This window comes from Onychostruthus taczanowskii, unplaced genomic scaffold, assembly GCF_017590055.1.
Source record: "Onychostruthus taczanowskii isolate IOZ18803 unplaced genomic scaffold, ASM1759005v1 scaffold21, whole genome shotgun sequence".
NCBI classification, from domain to species: Eukaryota; Metazoa; Chordata; class Aves; order Passeriformes; family Passeridae; genus Onychostruthus; species Onychostruthus taczanowskii.
In genome coordinates, this window is record NW_024499351.1 from 6509692 (window position 1) to 6529371 (window position 19680).

The following is a 19680-nucleotide window of genomic DNA, read 5'->3' on the forward strand; positions in this document are numbered from 1 at the left end:
ATCATGAAGGGAACTGAACCGACATAACTTTAAAGTGGGAATGTTTTCCAGAGAGATGGGAGAGATTTCTGGTTTTAGCAGATACAACTCACTTGCACTGCTTTGCAATAGTTCCCATGTGAAACAAATGAAATGCATTCACTTCGCTTCAATTTAAACAACCTTTTAGGGAACAACTACTAATTTCTTTTAGCTTAATGCCAGAATCCGTGAAACTCAATTTTTGGTACCATTATGTGTTCTATGCTATTTTTCTCCTTTATTATATTTACTAAGAATTGTGACTCATGCTAGCGTATTTTTCTGCCCTAAATGCCTCAACTCCCTTCCACACCCAATCTAAATCCCCAAAATGTTAATTAAGACTGGATACCTAGATAAATATCAGAAAAACTTGCTGGAAAGATCCCAGAATTGGAAATTACTGTTTATTATCTTTATCTGGCAGTTCACCTACTCCTTGTGCCTACTTTGCTTTCAGCTGAAAGAATGCCAAACTGACTACAGTGTATGCTTAGTGCAGATACAGCTCTGCTTTCTGAAGGAGGTGAAGAAGATTTGAGAAGTTTGTTGAGCTCTATGTAATTTTTAAGACACTGTGTTTAAGCCACTAGGACAACAGGATACTCTTTTGTAAATTACACCCCTGTCCCAGATCTACTCTTTGCTAACCTGTGCACCTCTTTCTGGTGTGACCAGCTGCAACTACAGATGTCTCAACAGCAATTTTCTGGACTAAGAGAGGCTTAACACGTCCAGCAGCATTCCAAGTAGAACTTCAGTTCAGGCTGTGCCACTCACACTCCATCACTGTTCTCACTGCTTTTAGTGTTTGCAGCACATTTAGTCGGGATTTCTGAATTAGGTTTTTTCTTCACACATCATTATGCATTTCAGAAATATAAATATAAAAATATAATAAAAAAGGTTTTGATCCTGTAACAAGGTCCTTTAGGGGAACTGAAGTGAAATACTACCAACATGAATTAAAACATAAAATACAAACCTGCAAATTAAAAAAGCCTATCTCATTAAAAAAAAGCAATGGAACTTTTGGACTACTGTCCTCACATACAGGTATCTGGCCAACTAAGATGCCAACAATTTGGATTTCAAGCAAATATAAACTTCAGGGAAGAACATGTGTTAAAAGTAAACCACTGTATTCTTTAAAGTATGCTCTCCCTTGGGAACATATCCAGCTTTTTTTTTGTCTGACTCAATTGAGCAATGAAGGTCTATCATAACACTTTACCTGAATTAAATATGATAGCTTTTCTTATGGGAAAAAAAAAATCCAACACACCATGAAACAGAAACAAATACTTCTGCTTATACCAGACCTATAATTTGAATACCATTAGGACATATTTAATATGTCAGAATTTTTTTATATGGGTACTGCGGTTGTGTAAGAAGGCTCCAACAGCCTTTGATTTACATGGGCATGCATGTAAGCACACCAAACTGCAAATACACGGCATTCCTAAGAAAATGAAAATGGGAGAAAAATGACAGATGGATATTTATGCAGGAGTCTGTTCTCCCAAGGACAAAACAGTTACTAGATAATGACAGACACCTTTTACACAGAGCTCTGTCTGGGGCTCTCAGTCCCCTGTGCTGAGTACACTCAGAGTGTCCTGGCTGTCAGGCTCCCACCAGCTGTGGTGTTTGTCACATGTGTCCATTTTTGTGCTGTTTGCTGCCTGATTCTGTGGGTCAGTGAGTTGAGTGAATGTTCAATTCCCAGCACCACAGAAGCTCCCCCTTGTTGACTCTCAAACAGAACTGCTGCCCCAGAGAGCCCATCTGAACTTCTGCTGGGTTTCCTGAGCACTCCTTCAAATGATTACTGTATGACACATACTTAAATCAAATGAAAAGATTGAATTATTTCATTTCTAGACTCAAGGCAGGGATTTGCACTCTGGTTTTATCCTGCTTCCTTGTCCACCTTAACCAGGGCTGTCAGGATAGGTCTGCCTGGTGACAAGGTGGTGTTTCAGAGAAGGCTCCAAAACCAGAGTTGGGAACTGGCTTCTGCACCACCTGACCCAGGCTGCTTCCCCCACAGCCTGCCATGGCATTGTCAAACTGCAGACTGAATGCACATCAAGGTCCCACCTGCTGGCTACACCAGCAGGTAACCAGTTCAACCAGCAGAGCATGAAGCAGAGCACAGGCTAAAAGCTGCAGCTGAACCTGGAGCAGGAGCAGGACACCACCACGGCCCCTCGCTGGGGCCTGGAGGCAGCTGTGACAGCCCAGGGTGACAGAGCAGGGCAGGAGGTGACAGAGAACAGCAGGGCACCAGCACCATGGGCGGGTGGCCAGATGATGACAGCAGTGCTCTTAAAGGCTGGAACACCAGCGGTACCACACATAACTGTTAACAGCAGCATTTTTATCACCACCTTTGTTTTATGAATTAAGCAATTATGAGTGGGCACCAAAAAATGGGTCAGTGTCTTACTGTCCCTGATAATTAGCAAGAAAGTTCAGGGGCAACAGGCAGCATACATATTTACTCACAATTCACATCAAAAAAGTACCTCAGGTCTAAATTTATCCTATTGCACTTGTGAAAAGCAGAAACCTCAGCAAGGTCACTGCCATTTGTTAAGATAGGTAGGGATGAAAAACATCTGGAAAGCATCTCATGGTTTAGGGGAATTCAGCTAGTCTCTTGCCACAATATCTGCAACTTAGAAAGATGCTGAATGAAGGTTAAATAGGTAAAAAAATAGAGATTTCATTAAACTAAATCTCCCTTATATGCTAGTAACAATCAGTCTGATTTATGTGGAAGGAAAAGGAGTATGGCTGAAGTTGTGTTAAAAAATCTTGGGTTCCACAAACTGCTGAGCATCCTGTCTTTTGAAAACAGCAGTCTTTCACATGCCTAAACATCATGGGATACTAAGGTATTTTTCAGAATTTTTAACCTATGCCTACTTATTCCTGGAAAGCAATTGATTAACATTTAAAGATCATGTGTGATTTCAGAACATTTCAATTGCTTTCCACAAATCTATTTGTTCATCACTAATACAGATCTACTTCTTACAAATATCTAAGATTAGCCATATCCAATTACAACCTTAATATAATGAAAAAAGCATATGAGGGCAGGTAGTTTTACAGGATCACGGTATCACCTTATATTTCATATATATCTTTAGCAAGATAATGACCCAACTGAGTCTAATACTCCTTTGCTTTCTTTTAATATTATACAATATTCAAACAAAGAACAGCCATGCCTAATGGCCCATTAAATAGACAGTACAGAACAGCAATAAATTTTTTTGCAATTGATTTAACATCCTCAGTTCAACTTAACTGGCTATGAATAAGATTATTTCCATTGCAAACTATATTTAAAACATCACAAAGAATATGCACATTCATTCTAAAATGAAGCAAACTATTAATATAGCACATCTATTATATAAAAAAATCTTCACACTTTACAGCAAATTAAAGAGACAAATACAGAAGAATAATTTGTAAGAAAATGATGAAAAGTTCTTATTTACTTGCATCTAGTGTCAAGGCCTTCCCCACTGTGATTCTCATTGTGACTGTATTAGGAATTCCTACCCCAAAGGATCCTATAAACTCGATGTAAAAAAACTCCCAAGCAGCCACTTGAGGAAAAATAAAAACACTTTACGAGTTTTACAGCTATGACAGTGCCAGATGCAGACCCTCCTTGCTTCTGTGCTCTGAGAAAAGCTGTCTGTATACGCTCTCAACCCATCTCCTGTATGTAACTTCTCATTTTCTGCACTCATTATTTAAGGACTTAGTTAATTTCAGTCATTTTAGAGACCCACAGAAGTATTTTTCTTCGGTACAACCTTGTTTTACTTTGGACCAATACACATGACTGATGCTCTGCCTTTGTTGGAGGAAAGAAGGTTGCGCTGGCAGCCACAGCAAAACTGGAAACTCTTCCAAAACTACAGTCCTTTTATTTCTTTTCTCAAAGAGATCTATCACTGCAAATATGAGAGAGATGATAATGAATGATCAGTTAAAAGGAACTAGCTGAAAAGAAAAATGTGTTCAGGAGAGAACCCCTATGGAAACCTCAGAAATATAAAGGGAAGCCTCCTTCTTGCATGAGGTAAAGTTTCCAGAGACCCAAGAGATGCCTCCAAATCTCATTTCTTATTTTGTTTTGGATTTGTTTCAATAAAATGTTTCATCTTTCTGAGAAGTATGAATAATTGTGTTTTGTTAAACATTCATCCTGAAGTAGCCAACTAATCCTGCCTCAATTTTAAGCAATGCGAAAGATAACCACCAGTTATATGGAGTAACTGTATTATAAAACTGTTTTATTCATATCACGCACAAATGCTCAATATTTACTACAGCGTATCCAAGTCTCCCCTGCAAAAACCCCAAGAAAACATCTATGTATTCTGAGTGACCTGTTTTTTCTTTCATAGTAATAAAGTTTAAAATACATGAGATGATCAGCTTAAGAAGCTCAAAGTAAAATAAGACATTCTTATTACCCTGCAACTTACTAAAGTTTAAGACCAATGTTAAGACCACAACTACGGTACCATATTCAACTGGCACTATATTTTTCTTTTTTATTTCATGATTTTAACCTCCAAATAAATTAAAAGTAAGAACCAAAAGGTGTCAATTTTACACCATTTCTAAAACATGCTTAGTAATTAGTGAGGACTTTTTTTTGATGCCTTAGTATGCTATTACCCCTAGCCATGATCAGATTAAAAACTTCAGGATCTCATTATCGTATTGAAGACTCTCAGCTGCTATGAACACCAGCGTGCAATAAAAAAAAACAAAACCCACCACACAAAGGGAGTACTAATTTTGTATTTTTAATTAAAACCTTCAGAAGACACAGTCTTGTGGCCACATATACTGCCAAGCATGAGTGAGGCACTCTGTCCTTCCAACAGGACCACACACCCTTTTGCTAAATATTTGAAAACTGGAGCCGTTCTTCAGCCCCCATTTGCTGCATCTTTGCAAACATATGATCTATGAATGCAGTCCCTGCTGCAGGCAATAGTGTCGGTTCCAAATACATCATGCTCTGCTGCCTCTTGATTTTCTGTTTCAGAATCAACTCAGGGCAAGCCTCTTTTATAATAGGCCTAATTAACACCCTGTGCTCTGCTCTGCTTTGATAGAAAAGGAGATTGCCCACAGAGTAGTTCAAAATCAGATCTCTAAGAAAACATTAGCCTTTGAGTAAACATAAAACAAAAGCTTTCCAAATATTGTCATCTTGTAGTAATTTAATTAGCCTGACATTTTCTTCACTTATTTTAAAATAGGAATAACACCAGCATTTTCACAGAACTGTTTTCAGTACTAGGAAAAATGACATCAGGAGAGATTCGTCCCTTGAATGATGAAGCAGGAGAAAGGGGTTAAGCACCCTTACAGGCCATGAGTCACAAAGCCCATGTCAGAGCAGAAAAACAATACAAGGAAGGGTGGGCCTCTGAATTTAATGGGTACAGTGTCATGCTCCAAATTATTACTATTATTGTTCAGACATAACTTGAAAATTTTGTCCTTCTCATGTCAGCACTGAGCCCATTAGCAGTCAAAAAAAAAACAGGTCAAATGTTAGAAAAGCTGATAATAAATTATAAATTAATTACTGAGGCTGCATTCAATCATTAGTATCACTTCAACACCATGTGTATTTCCCCCTTTTATCAAAGAGATGGGACAGACCTGGAAAAAAGAGAGACGGGTGACTAAACAACACAAGGTACAGAATGAGCTACTGCACTATCTGAAATGAAGACATTGCAGCCTCAGTGACTAATGAAGGGTATCATAAAGACATTGCTTTTAAATTATGAGTGGTAAAAAAAGTGAGTAGAATTGCACTGATCAATACATTCAAAGGAACGGGCACACCATTAGAAGAAATCGTGCCATTTGTACAAGAACACACACTACCCAATACATCACTTTTAAGGTTTAGAAAAGCTTAGCACTAAATGTCAGGCTAGTAAATATTATCACAAGTTCAAAAGTAATTGGGTAAATTGATGTAAGAACAGGCCATCAAGGGCTAATAAATGAGGGGACACCACCCTTGGCAACATACTAGCAATATCAAAGCAGCATCTGCATGTCAGCCGCATCTCTATATTCTCCCTGTTATTGTCCACTATCAGTGATAAAGTGGCAGCCTAACAACCTTGGTCTGTCTTGGTATTGGCATTGCTATTACTGTGTATTCTAGGAAACTTGGGAAAAAAAAAGTGTAACTGCAAGAGGAAAGGAAAACTGCTCAATTAGACAGGCAAAATGCACTGCTCAGGGAAGTGGGTCAGTCATGCGTAGCGCGGTAATGAGCACTCGACATGAGTGCTCTTAACCATTTCTGGCTTGCTTATTTTTTAAAGAGCATTTGATTTTGGTGGAATTGAGTACTTTCAGGAAAGTTCTGTTTAAAAGTCGAGCCAAGCAACACTTTTCACACGTGTATCAATGAATCCAGAAAAAACCCTTTGCCAGAAAAAGTGCAAGGCATTATTTCATTAGGCCAATATGTACAGTTCAATAAGCAAGACACAGTTTCCTGCATTTGAAAGGATGGGAAAAAGGAACCAAAACAGTACAAAAGACATGAAAACCAAATTGTGCTTTTAAAGCATAAGTGACTACTAAAGCCACACATGATGCCCAGTTTTGAAGATACTACTATTTAATGCCATACTCTAGTCCCTCATAATGGAATCCACCAGGGATCACTCTGTGCCCTTAAACAGAACTCCAAAAAGCCTGAAAAGGTGGTCAGGTAACGGAGAGATTCTTCTTGCAGTTTACAGAAGAATCTTATATGGGGCTTGGGAATATATCATCAAGCAAGAATAATTAATGAAATCTAAAAATGCAAAATTGTGTATTCATTGGTTTTATTTGATTTTAAGAATGGGCCAGCAGGCATCAGTGTAGAAAGGCTGTGAGCAAAGTACTAAAGAGTAAGCACAAACTGGTATGGGATCCAACCCCACCACAACTTTTAATAATCTCTCCTCTGAAAGAAAGCTGGATTTACCCATTACCAGTTCTTAAAACCAACAAAATATGGTGGAACCCAATTAAAGCATAAAGCTCCAGTCAAATAATGTTTGCGTTGAAATCTAGAAAACAAGTGGTGTTGTTGGAAGCATCAATGCTCCAGGAATGCTATATATTAACAAACAAATAAAGAACAATATAGAGAAAGGCATAAATAAAAGAAAAACTAATTTAAAAAATATATGAAAAATGTGAAGAAAGGCACATATAAAGACATTCAGAGACTGCATGAGAATAAGTTCCTGGTTAAGGGATGAAAAAAAACTTATTGCTAATACAACTCACTATGGCATTTAGTAAGATAGAAAGGACCAATGATTTCTATTTGAGGTCAATGTACTAAAAGAAATCTAATAATAAAGGTAAGCTAGAAGTGTCAAATTAATCTTCCACTCAGAAAAGTAAGAGAAATATTTTCTGCCGAGAAAAAGACAAGATTTAAATATTCTGCAGACAAAGCCTTTCTTGAAAAAAAAAGTAAAAAGAAGTTCAAAATAAGGAAGGAGGTGGAGGCTTGCTTATCATGTCATCTTAAGTGTTCTAAGTGTGTAGCACTACACAGAGATGAAAGGAAAGATATCACTACCCTTAGAATGAGAATCCAGATTTTTTTATAAAAGTTACACTGGCTTTCATCATCCCTGCAATGGAGAAGGGAATAGTGATTTCACTATTTTTGGCAGAGGAGTGGGCAAGCAGCCACCTTGAAATGGTCCTCAGTCTGAGCATTACCTCTTCCAGGCCATAAAACAGTCACTAGTATTTTAGAATAAGATAGGAATCGAAAATAAGATGGAAACCTGCCATTTCATTGCACATGCTGCAGAAATAGATACAGAAATTCAGAATTAGATGATGAAGTTGTGGAGCATTTTTAAACCATTACTTCAGCAGATGGAAAAAGGCCAAGATTTGGGTCTTCTGCTCTGTCAGCAGAGGATACCAAGACTGTTACTAGAATGAAAGGATGTGTGACTGCTGTGATTCATTTTTCCTGTATGCGTGAGCACACCTACAAGATCATGTCCTCAAGGGATAGAAAGGAGACTATTTAAGCATCTCATTCTGTATTCAATATCAAAGTATTTTACCTGGCCAAGATAGCAGAGCCACTGTGCATATGCAAAACAGAACTTTTATCACTCCAGTGTATTTTTCAGAGAATAGTTGGTTCTTTAAATACCAAGATGGGCTTTTAGTAAACACACAAAGAGCATACTGAAAAGTTACAGTATCCTTGAGTCCAAGTTAAATGAAAGGTAACCCTTTGTATTTACTGCATATTCAAAGTGCCTTAGAGTGCAAATAGCTCTTATGTGGTAAATATATCAACCAATTTAATATATGATAGAAAGAATCATCTCTAAGACTTCTGGAATAGGAAAATTTTCACCTTCCTGCAACCTCATGCAAGTTCTTGTACCACTTATTAAAACTGATCATCCCCCATTATGCTACAGCAGAGCAACAAAAAATAACCCAAAATGAAATACAATATTCTTTTGTTAATAAGCTGCATTATCTTGATGACCTTTAGAGAGGACAAGAAGATAAACATCCCATCATAAAAAACTATACTTTGTGTTGGAAATATTTGCCATAGACTATTCCTTCAATCACAGGGATCTATTTCCTTGGACTTGTACTCAGGACCAAGAATACCCTCAGTGGATAGTAAGAAAGGATATACTCTGAGTGGGAAGTGTCTTCTTAACAATATGGGAAGTGCCAGATACATTTACAATGTTTTATTTTCAAAAACATGAGAGGAAAAAAGAACACAAAAGAAATAAATTACAAATAAAGTTGTTACTGTCCAGAAAATGAAAACCTATCACTCAACTAAATAAATAAGACTTTCAACTGCTGAAAATGAAAGCCAGTCCTCATGGCAAGGTTTCAAAGTATTATTTTACTCTTATGCTGAAAAAAAGAGGAAGGACTCAGGTCCTGCATCTGAATCCAGCCCTCACCTAAGTTCTCCAAATGCACATCAAGCCACACATCCCAGGTGACAAAACTCTTCCCTGAAAGTACAGTGAGCTTGCTCATAGAAAAAGCAAAGCAAAAATGTCTAGGACAACCCCTGGCAACCTGTTCTGCACATGAACAGAAAGGGATTCTTAGGGATTTCTTTAATCAGAAAGGGATTTCTTTAGTCAGGAAGTTTTTAGCAGCTTATCTAATTGTGCTGCTGCTACTTGGGAAAACCACTAATATGGAGAAACACAAAAAACTGAAAATGTGTTACTTACGGTTCTTTCAGAGGTCTCATGTGTACCTCCAACCATTTGTGTCCTGTTAGTGTTTACTGCATCTTACCAGGAAGGCACAAGAGTTAAAAAAGAAGGAAGGAACCACATCAGACATTTCTGCTATATAGGAACTGTAGGACATGCAGTGTGGTGTCACATTCTTCTCTGAAGTCATACCCTCTTTTCAAAAAAGACTGAGCCTGTTGGTAATGAGGCATAATTTTTACAATTAATTCTTAATGCCTCTAGTAAAATCTGTGAATGCTTGTAGCATGTGGCACTGCAGAGCAATCTATTTCACACATCTACCACTTATATTCCCTACCATAATTACCAAGTCTACATGAAACCACTTGAGATGTACAGTCTAACTAAAGTAAAATAAGAAAAAATTGCAGGACTGGTAATATTTATTCTGGAAATTTTGAAAGATGCAGTGTGGCATCTCCAATTTTAAAGCGCTGGCTGAACACCTTTACCAACTACCCTCTGAGGGGAAACCAATCCATTACTTACAGACTCCCAGGCTTGTCCTATGAGCAGGGATACAGCTACCAGTGTTGGCTTGCAAATGATGAAGGGAAAAAGGGAACTCCTGGGTCAAACACTCCAGAGCCTTAGCAATGAGATAAACAGCCCAGGAAAGCCTAAGGATAGTCTCCCTCCACACTAAGCTTCACTGCCTTGTGCCTTGAAGCAGTCAGGGCAGTGGCCTGCACTGTTTTCCCAAAAGTGAACAGCCATCACAATATGCTGATAAGTCTACTGGCAGAGGGAATTTCACTGAACACTCAAGGCCAAACCCAAACACTTTTGAAGGCAATGACCCAGGCCTTTTATTTCTCAAGTGAACAATTAAAAGTAAGCATACAGAAACCAATCTCAGGAATGAAACAAGCACCAGCCGCATCTCATGTATGATTTTTTAGCTTCTATGCATGCTTGTATCAAGGATCAGCATCTAACACTATTTCCTGAAAGCTTATTAAGAAAGATAACACATCTGCAGGAGGCAGGAAGGCAAACACCATGGTTTCATTTCCTTTTACATAAGATGTATTATACAGTGGAGCGCAAGGCATAAAGGTCTGTGAAAAAATATATCTCTGCTTAGTACCAGAAGAGTTATGTCCAAGTGGATCCAAAGGGGAATAATAAAAAATTACTGGTCCTTGGGAGGCAGATACAGATACATAAGCAGTCTGTTGCTCAAGCTTTCAAGACAGTGGTATTATCCTCTAAGCACAAAGGTCCAGAAATCCACAGTGGTCTCAGATGAGAAGAAATCTTGTTTACTTAGCTTTTCGGGACTGTCCTGTAAAGCACCTTCAGAAGTGTAGTCATTAATTGGAAAAACTTCTGTTATTTAAGGCTCACAAAAAGAAACTGACAGACAAAAACCCCACCTCATTCTTGATTCCAAAGCAAAATACTCTATCATTTAGGCATCAGGACATAAAAATATGTGGATGAGAAGCAGAAGGAAGAACAACATGGGATGTGAGAAGCCTCACTGATATCTTGTCTTTACACCTCCTATTTCTCACCTGATATTTCTTGAGTATTTTAAATTAATCCATTAAAATCCTTTTCTTCTAGAAAATTTAACGGGCACTTTAATTCACTATGATCAAGTGAGGGGGGCCAGAGGTCACAAGCTAGTCTGAGCTATGCTCTGTACTTGCAGCTGCAAAATATACCACCAGCTGAAAAAAATCAATGAAGATCTGCCAGTTCATGAATTTATGTTTAAAAGCTACATAAAACAATGTGCAGTACAGGAACAGATAAAGATTGAAGCAAAGTTCCAGTGTCTCAGTGAACTTTGCTAAATACCAATTTGCTGAAAAAAATACCTCCAATTAGCTCTTTGTAGCTTTAAAAGACTGAGTGCTTTATCTGTCATGCAATTCAGTACCCAACTACAAATCAAATTTAAGCTACTTCATTCCTACAACTAGGTTTTTAATTTTCAAAGGTATCAATGCCATGATGTTTCAATACATAATTACTCCTTATAAATTACAACAAATTTCTGCAACACAGTAGAGCTGAAACTACAAGTTTATAATTTGTTCTTTCATAAATCTTTTATATGATTAACCAGTCAAATGGATAATCAGTTTTGACATTGAAGAAAATTCTGTTATAGTTCTAATCCAAAAGCAGTATCTGTTAGAAAACAGTCTGCTACTTTAAATGCTTTGAAAATACAAGCATATACTCATATTCCTTGCAATAAGAAATAAGAGGTTTTGTGGGCTAATATTTTCATCCTCTTATTTCAAAACTATTTCCAAATAAAGATAACAAAACAGAAGAAAGAAACATATAAAAGATGCTGGGAGTGTAGTAATCTCTAGGTTTGTTTTGTTTTTCAAGATCAGACATCTGAAAACTCAGACGTGTTCTTTCTCAGATGGTAAGATGCTTTAAGGACTTGGGAGAAAGAAGAAGCTGGTGTAGTACTGCAGTTCCCTGAGAGCCACCCTCCTGGACTATGATCAGTTTTCATTACTCTGCTTGCCCAGTAAGGACTCAATATTCACTTACAGGGCTCCTCTAACAACTAAATTTATGAAGATGAGAACTCAAAAAACTGATACTTGAAAGCCCTAATATTCCTACAGAAGCATGAAGCCTACAGTCAAACATTGTAAAGGAATAGTCTCCAAAACCTGCAGTCCTTGACTGAAAAACCTTTCATGAGCTGCAGAGAACAGCACTGAATCAGAACTGATGCACTCCAGAAGTTACTAACCACTTTAGAAAGGTACAATACCCATACAAGAGATTCTTTTTGATATAAGAAGAGAAAAATGAAGATTGCCCAGTGTCAGAAGGCCACCACACACAGCTGGGGCTGAAATCCTCACGTTGAACTCAGGAACATTAATCATCAGTCACTGACTTCTGAATTGCTTCAGCACTTGAAGAGAGTGATTTAAATACTTCTTTCTGAACAAATACATGACACGTCACATGACACCTTCCAAAGGCTGCTTTTCTAAACTTTTATTCAATTGTCAAACTTAGCACTTTTCTTGACAAAATAGCAGTGTCCATTCTGACCAGGGTCACAGGAATTGAGCTTGACCAGTACCAAGAAAAGCTGGTGTTGAAAGAGATGTGGCAGAAGTGGTACTACTTCACATCCATTTAACTGACTTCTTAATGCAGAGCTATTTCAGAGCAAGGGGGAGAAACTGGAACAAGAACATTTTTGCTAAGCAAAAAGTGACAGGTGGGAACTGACTGGAGAAACTTCTGTAGTTCGTTATGAGAGAATTCTGAATTTTTCCAAGGGTGTTTTGGGTTGGCATCTAAGTTACAAAATCAGGAAAACCCTCAGACAATAACCAAAAGAACAATGGGGTTCCTCAATCAGAAGGAAAACAATGGAAGTGTATACCTGAAATGTCAAAATCATCAAGTCAATGCTGAGGTGAAATACATAAAAGAGCCACAAAAGAGAAAGCTAAATAAAAATAATTTGTGTTGCTTCAGATGCAGGACCTGAGTCCTTCCTCTTTTTTTCAGCATAAGAGTAAAATAATACTTTGAAACCTTGCCATGCCTATCACTACTGACTCAAGGGCATCACACATCAATCTGTATCATAAAAAATAGGCTAACAGCTCCCACAAAGAAAACAGTATCTGTGTTATCAGGAGAGAGAAAAAAAAAACAAACCAAAAACCTAAAGAAGAAAGAAGGAATGTGGCTATCCACTTCTTGCTTATGCTAAGCCAACCAGTTCATCTTAATTTATGCATACTATTGCATCTCCCAAGAGACACAGCTTTGCTCTATTGTTCTACAATTTAACTGAAAAACCACCAGACCTCATAAAGGAAGTTTGTGGAGGTTGTTGGAGAAGAAAACTAGAATGCATCACCCTACAAAATCCATGTACTACCTCATTTCAAGTACTTTCTTGCATCTTAGGGAAAATTCAGAACAACTACAAGGGAAAACAGTCTTCATGGACAACTGATCTTTTGGATTTCACTAGAGCATTTTAACTTAAATAGATTTTAAAGTCTAGACGTGATCTGAGTAAAACCATGCTATTTTAATGAAAAAATACAGCATATAGAATGATTTTAGCATACACAAAAATCCAAATTCTACAAATTCATAAAAATACATGAGGAAAAATAAAACACACACTTAAGAGAACTTGCTTCTTTTGCAACTGTGATGCTCTGGGTGTACCACATTACTTGTAGCTGTAGCATGTAGAAGGATAATGATCATTGAAGGGTTGGGACTGTAAATTGTTGAATTTATACCACGGAGTTCTTAAAAGACCGCTTGGCAACTTCCCCTGAAGTATGCATATCTTTAAAATATGACATACTTTTGTACTGCCTAAGGTCTATTCCCATGCAATAGAAGTGACTTCAGCAGTAATGAACAGAGTGACCTCTAATCAACCAAATTTGCCCTGCTCTCAGAATACCACATAAATCAGTTACTGAGGAGTTGCCAAAGTCTTACTAAGTGCTTGAAAGCTCTTCCTAGATGGATGTAACAGAATTAAATTTAGGATGTTTTTGGATACCAGTGTCCAAACTCCACACACTATAAAACCATGTAATGTTCACCCCAAAACAGGTGGGTTTATTACCAATGTCTATAAAATGTACTCCCAGACTTTTAATGTTGTTTTGCACAAAATGTAAAGTATCTCCCCACCTTTCCAAATATTGAATATTATGGATAAATCAAGGCCTTTTCTAATCAACCTACATTACTCACTTCACTCATGTGAGAAATCTTGCATGAAATTTTCTCTCCACACCAGAGATGCTATAAGGAAGTTATTTGTAAATGCCAGCTTCCACCCAACACAGATGAATTCCTTGAGTGTCCTATAACTGACAAATGTTAAGTCTGACAACCTTGATTTGCTTCTTCTCAAAAAGCAACTCTTTGCCACCACTGACAGCTTAAAGCAGCTACTTCCCCATCCTTACTGTGTTGTGCTGGAGCTTTATTTTTGGCTGGGTCTGTTTCCCAAACCCATTCACGTCATGTCCACACAGACACGCAGACCAATGCAACGGCAGGATGCGAGGGAGAAATGCCGTCAGCCCACGGCAAACGCTGCATCTGAATCACGCTGTGCAGGAGGCAGCTCTGCCCCTCACCTGTGTGCAAAGGCAGCCCAGACTCATTTGTTTCCCACTGAAACGCCAGTTGCAGCACAATTATAAAACAGCAGACCACGAGGAGACCTCAACCATGGTAATAACCAGGCCAAGAAATGTTTCAGGATTTTTTTGCTGCTCTCTGTGGGTACATCGTAATTAGCTGGTTATTTGCAGCGGAGCTGCAAAGACATCATTAATCTTTAGATAAAATATTCATGTTGCACAATTTTCCTCTTTCACAAGGGAAAGGATTTGATTTTGAACATGTGAGGGTTAATACAGTACAGCGGCTTGAAAATTCTGTTATTGCTAGGTGTTGTCAGCAATGTGAATGGTCAGAACACACAGGTGAAAATTCCCCCATCTTTGTATCTCTCAATGGATCCAAATGAATACAGAAATACATTCAAGATACACGGACACAAAACAATTGCAAGAACAACTGAAGATGAAGCGTTTTCAGAGAAAGGGAAGAGCTTGAAATGAAAGATCATACATAAATATTAGAAAATATATATTTAAGGAAGCTATGGTGGAGAGATTTAACCTAATAAGTTTATTCTTCTAGAATCAAACAATTTCACTGAAGCAACATGACTTTTGGGATACAGGGCAAATCACATACAAGTACCATACAACTCACAGTGCTTCAAATGTGGTATTTACCATTAAAATAATGCACATGCAAAATATGCAGTTTTGTCTGTTACTAAGAAACTAACAAATGTACTTAGACACTTTGGAAAAATAATGAGAAAAAATGTAATGTAAATTAAGTTGAAAATGGAAGAGTTTAAACAATGATTTTACTGTCTTCTGCTTTCTCTATAGAAGATTTTTCAACACTGAATTTCAAACAATGCCTTGTAACTCCTAAAATATGCTTTTCTGGAAAATGATTAAGGTTTTCCAGTTACATCCCTATTGTTCAAACTCAATTTGATTAATTGCATTTTGATTTTTCAAAAACATACACAAAGGTACATTTTTGTATGAATTCTGACTTGCTTGGCATTGCAAGTATTTTTTACAAAACAAGTTTTCTGATATATTTAAAACACAGCTGCATTCACAGCAAGAAGCTATGCTACACCAATGAAAACACATTGCATTGGTAGCCTTCATAGATCAAAGTGACTGAATAAAATTATTTGAAATACAGCTCCTTCCAGAGGCCATTAAAATTGTATATTTTTTTTTTTTTTTTTTTTTTTTGGGAGGGCGTGGCGGAAAAAGTTTTTTTTTCTGGAGAGACTGGGCAGAGAAGACTTGACAGAGTTCTCCCCCCTTTCCTATTGGGCAGGAAAAAATTGCCTCTCTGATTTGAGCAGGAAAAAAATTGTATTGATGTTTCCTAAGAAATCAGAACAGGGCTATTTTTAAGTGTTTTCATTAATTACACGGTAACCTGCATTCTTTGGGTGATGAATAAAAGAGGAAAAGCATTTACTTCTCATAGAAACAATTGCCTGTCAAACAAAGCATAAAAAGACAAAAGGCAGAAACACTGTTTCAGCTTGAATGCCTTAATGTCACCATTTGTCATGCAGCACTTGCTCAGAAAACCCCCAAGTACAGCTAACTCTGCTCCTCTTTACACCGTGCACTTTCTCTGCTGGTACAGGATTAAAATGCGCCCGGCCTGACGATGAAACAGCAGAGCCATCGCACATTGTTATGCAACTCACTGTCTGCAAGGGTGGCTCGTAGCTCCTTCTTTATTCAGCAAGTGCCAAGTGCATGTTTAATCAATGTCACAGCTCACCACAGTGTGCAACTAAAGCCACTGTCATTCCTCTCTTCAGATTTGCCTGGCTGAGTTATGCAATGCTCCGAAGAATACCTTGGAATTCTTTCCAGAGGCTCTGAATGCAGGTGGGTGACAGCGTTCCAAGTACTGCCAGCAAAGCAGACCTCTTTTCATCCTTTTTCAGGCTGGACTAAAATTACATAGTGTGACTGCACGTAGTTCGCTGCATTTGGAATTACAGCATGTCAACGTGAGAAAGCCTCTTCAGACGGCTGCCACAAAGAGTACATCAAAGGCTGGGTGTTTCTGAAGTCTTAATAAATAACTAAGTATAACTGAATAAAACCAGGAGCTGTTTGTATTTTTTTTAAGACAAAACAGAACAGCATGCATTTTGTTGCCCTGCATCAGCTAAGGAAAAAAAAGCCTCAATTTTAATGAGAATTAGTCAACATTAAGGATCATTATGAGAAAGAGCTTTACTGTTTTTTCGACTACACTTGCTTTAGTGGATTACTGAGAAAAAACACCAGCCATTTGGAAGATTCTGCAACATTATTATCGTCACTGATAAACTTCTTCATCAAGAAACTGTACGTGCTCCTATCTGGTCTGTCTGAGAGAGAGAGCAGCTCCTTCATGAAGATAAAAGCCTGGCTTGCCACTGAATCGACGAGTAAGAAGCATGTCTGATGACATTTTATTCCTGATGCAATGTAGGGTAAGAAATACCTCTTTTTTTTTTAACCTTTCTGTAAGATATGTTCTGAGCTGATGACATTAATTAAGACTCACAGGAGAAATACCTTAATCTCCAATGATTACAGCCATTTGCCAGGAGAGAAAGATGCTATTGCACTATAAAATGATTGTATATCTTCAGTAAATTGGAGTGATCTGAACTAGTAGAAATCCCCATCAAATTTCTGATCAATAAAGCTAAAACAGCATAGCAGATTGCATACAAGATGAACATCCCAGTCACCAAAGAACATAATTTTACAGGGAATATGTTTCTAGAAGATATTTGACTGCAAATTAAGAGTACAAGAGCAGCTAAGTAATAGAAATGAGCTGTCAACCTCACTTCTGCAACCAAAAAAATATGACAAATCATACATGCATCTGTAAATGTCTACTTGAATTCTTAAACTGCATAGAATGTTGTTACTATAGAAGTACTACCATCCTGTGGCATACTGCAATGATCAGCATACATAACCACCACCTTTGTATTTGAAGAGACAGACATTTTCTGATAAATGTTTACTGTTGCATGGATGTGCAAAAGCTGATCTGTTAAACATGAAAAAGGATAAGATCTCACTTGCAATTGCCTGCTTGGGGCTTGTGAGAAACAACTTGCGATACTGTATTAAGGAGGCATATTTTCCATGTTTGAAAATAGCAGGCATGAATATTTTCTACTGGTATTTTTACGTGGCAGTTAAATATATAAGAAAAGCTAAAAATGCATATAACCTCCCCAGGCATTTCAGAGTATTTGACAATGCTCACATATCTGCTTTCACCAGTACCATCCTTTATAAACAAATAAGCTGGCTTAAGATACATTTTAAATGTCTTTTGTAATAAAGGATACTAACTGGCTTGGAGCACCAAGCTATTTTTCACTCCTATCAAATCTGTACCTACAGAACATTTATTTTTAACATGAACATGTCCACACAAAAAGAAAACAAAAGACAAATACAACTCAATAAACGCAGCATTAAGAAATGTTGTATGAAGAACTACAGAATTGTTTTTAAAAAGATCAAAGCTTGCATGTTTGTCAGACCAGATTTACCATTTGCTTTCTTTTTTCTAGCTAGCTGCCAGAATACTGGTGAAGGTATTTGCAGGAAAAATGGGGACCTCTGCCATCACAACACTAGAAGATGTAAAAAGGCAAGAGGAGAAAGAGGAAAAAGAAGAATCTATTTTAGCACTGCTTGGGATTATTGGAACTGTGCTCAATTTATTTGTTATTGTTTTTGTGTACATCTACACTACACTTTGATGACATTTTTGAAAATCCATTGTACAGAACAAAGTGCAAAGACCTGCAATGGTAAGGATGATTTCTAAATTAAAAGCAAAAAAACCCACCACTCTCTGAAAAGAGTATCAAAAACATTCCAGAGTGAAGTGTCTGGCTAAGGGTGCTGCATCAATGACTGCAAAGTGTACCTAAGAGCCCAGCTAGGGTGCTAAATTACGTAAATGAAGGCAGACCAAATGCAACATTTCGTTGGTAACAGATGAAATCTGAAGAGCTGATCAGAGAAGGCACTGTTTTATTGCCAGCAAACATGCAAGACAGAAACACAGCCAAACACTGAAAATAATCAGAACATAGAAAGAAATAAAGTAAATCTGTGAGTAACTATAAACAAGTCCCATGCTTTCTATGGTTTTGTGCAGTATGTCCCTTCATAGCCGAGACCAGAAAACAGGCAAAAGGGATTTTTCATTTTTAGGCCACCATAATTTAGGCTTATAACTTACACTAATGTATAATAAGTGTGGAAACAGGAACGCTGTTATACTAGAAGTTGTAATACTATAAATAAAATTTTAACTATTGACTATATTCTGCAGCATTTTTGTTAGTCTTGTGGAAAGCTGAAAAAGGTTAGATTTTCTTGCCTTTACTAAATCTGTATTTGAAATCATCATGCTATACTGACAATGTGCTTTTCTAATTAAAAATACTTTAAAGTGGTGTGAAAAAATAAAGAATAATTTTAGTACTTCTTTTAAGACATGTTAATAATTCCAATGACAAACTAATACATATTCCTTAAATGAAAAAAAAATCTTAAATTACATTTTCTATACCACCACTTTTAGAATGTGTTTAACAGAAGCCAAATACAATTCTCATGTTTTCACCCTGATGCTTATTTTCAAGTAAAACATACCATGCAAGGGTTCACAGTGTTGCATGGAAAACCTTTGTCCAGAAGACTGTACTCTCCCTTTCTTGACCAAGTCCTGAAAAATTTTTCCCTTTTTGCACCGTCTATGACTGAGGCCCAGAACTGCCACTCTTAGGCATACTTCACAGAACATACCATTTGGCTACTGAAATTAGTGAAACTAATTCCACATATTTAATTAAATCTACATATGCCTTTAAACTAGATCCAAAGCTGTGGATAGTCTGAGACCATAGAAGTTTTTGTATCCATGAATGTATCTCACATGTACCTTATAATGAAAATTACTTTTGAGAGCTTAGGATTAAAAACTCATTAAACAAATAACATGAAAAAAAAAAAACAAACCCGATTTTAATAAATACTTTTCTTACTATTACCTGTGCCACAGGAACAACAGAGCAGCTGCATTTCTGAATATCAGCTCAATTTCTTCTAGGCTACAAAACTACATCCAGTCCCTCCAT

At 37.3% G+C, this 19680-nt stretch overlaps 1 protein-coding gene and 1 long non-coding RNA gene across 9 annotated transcripts in view; one reads left to right on the plus strand and one right to left on the minus strand.

Moving 5' to 3' along the window:
* The window catches only part of BIRC6 (baculoviral IAP repeat containing 6), a 173479-nt gene that overhangs the window by 23251 nt on the left and 130548 nt on the right, over nt 1-19680 (minus strand). The window lies entirely within an intron of this gene.
* Nucleotides 16450-18862, plus strand: LOC121335730. The gene is made up of 2 exons (XR_005952628.1): nt 16450-16989; nt 18100-18862. It is a non-coding gene; the product is annotated as an uncharacterized LOC121335730 (long non-coding RNA).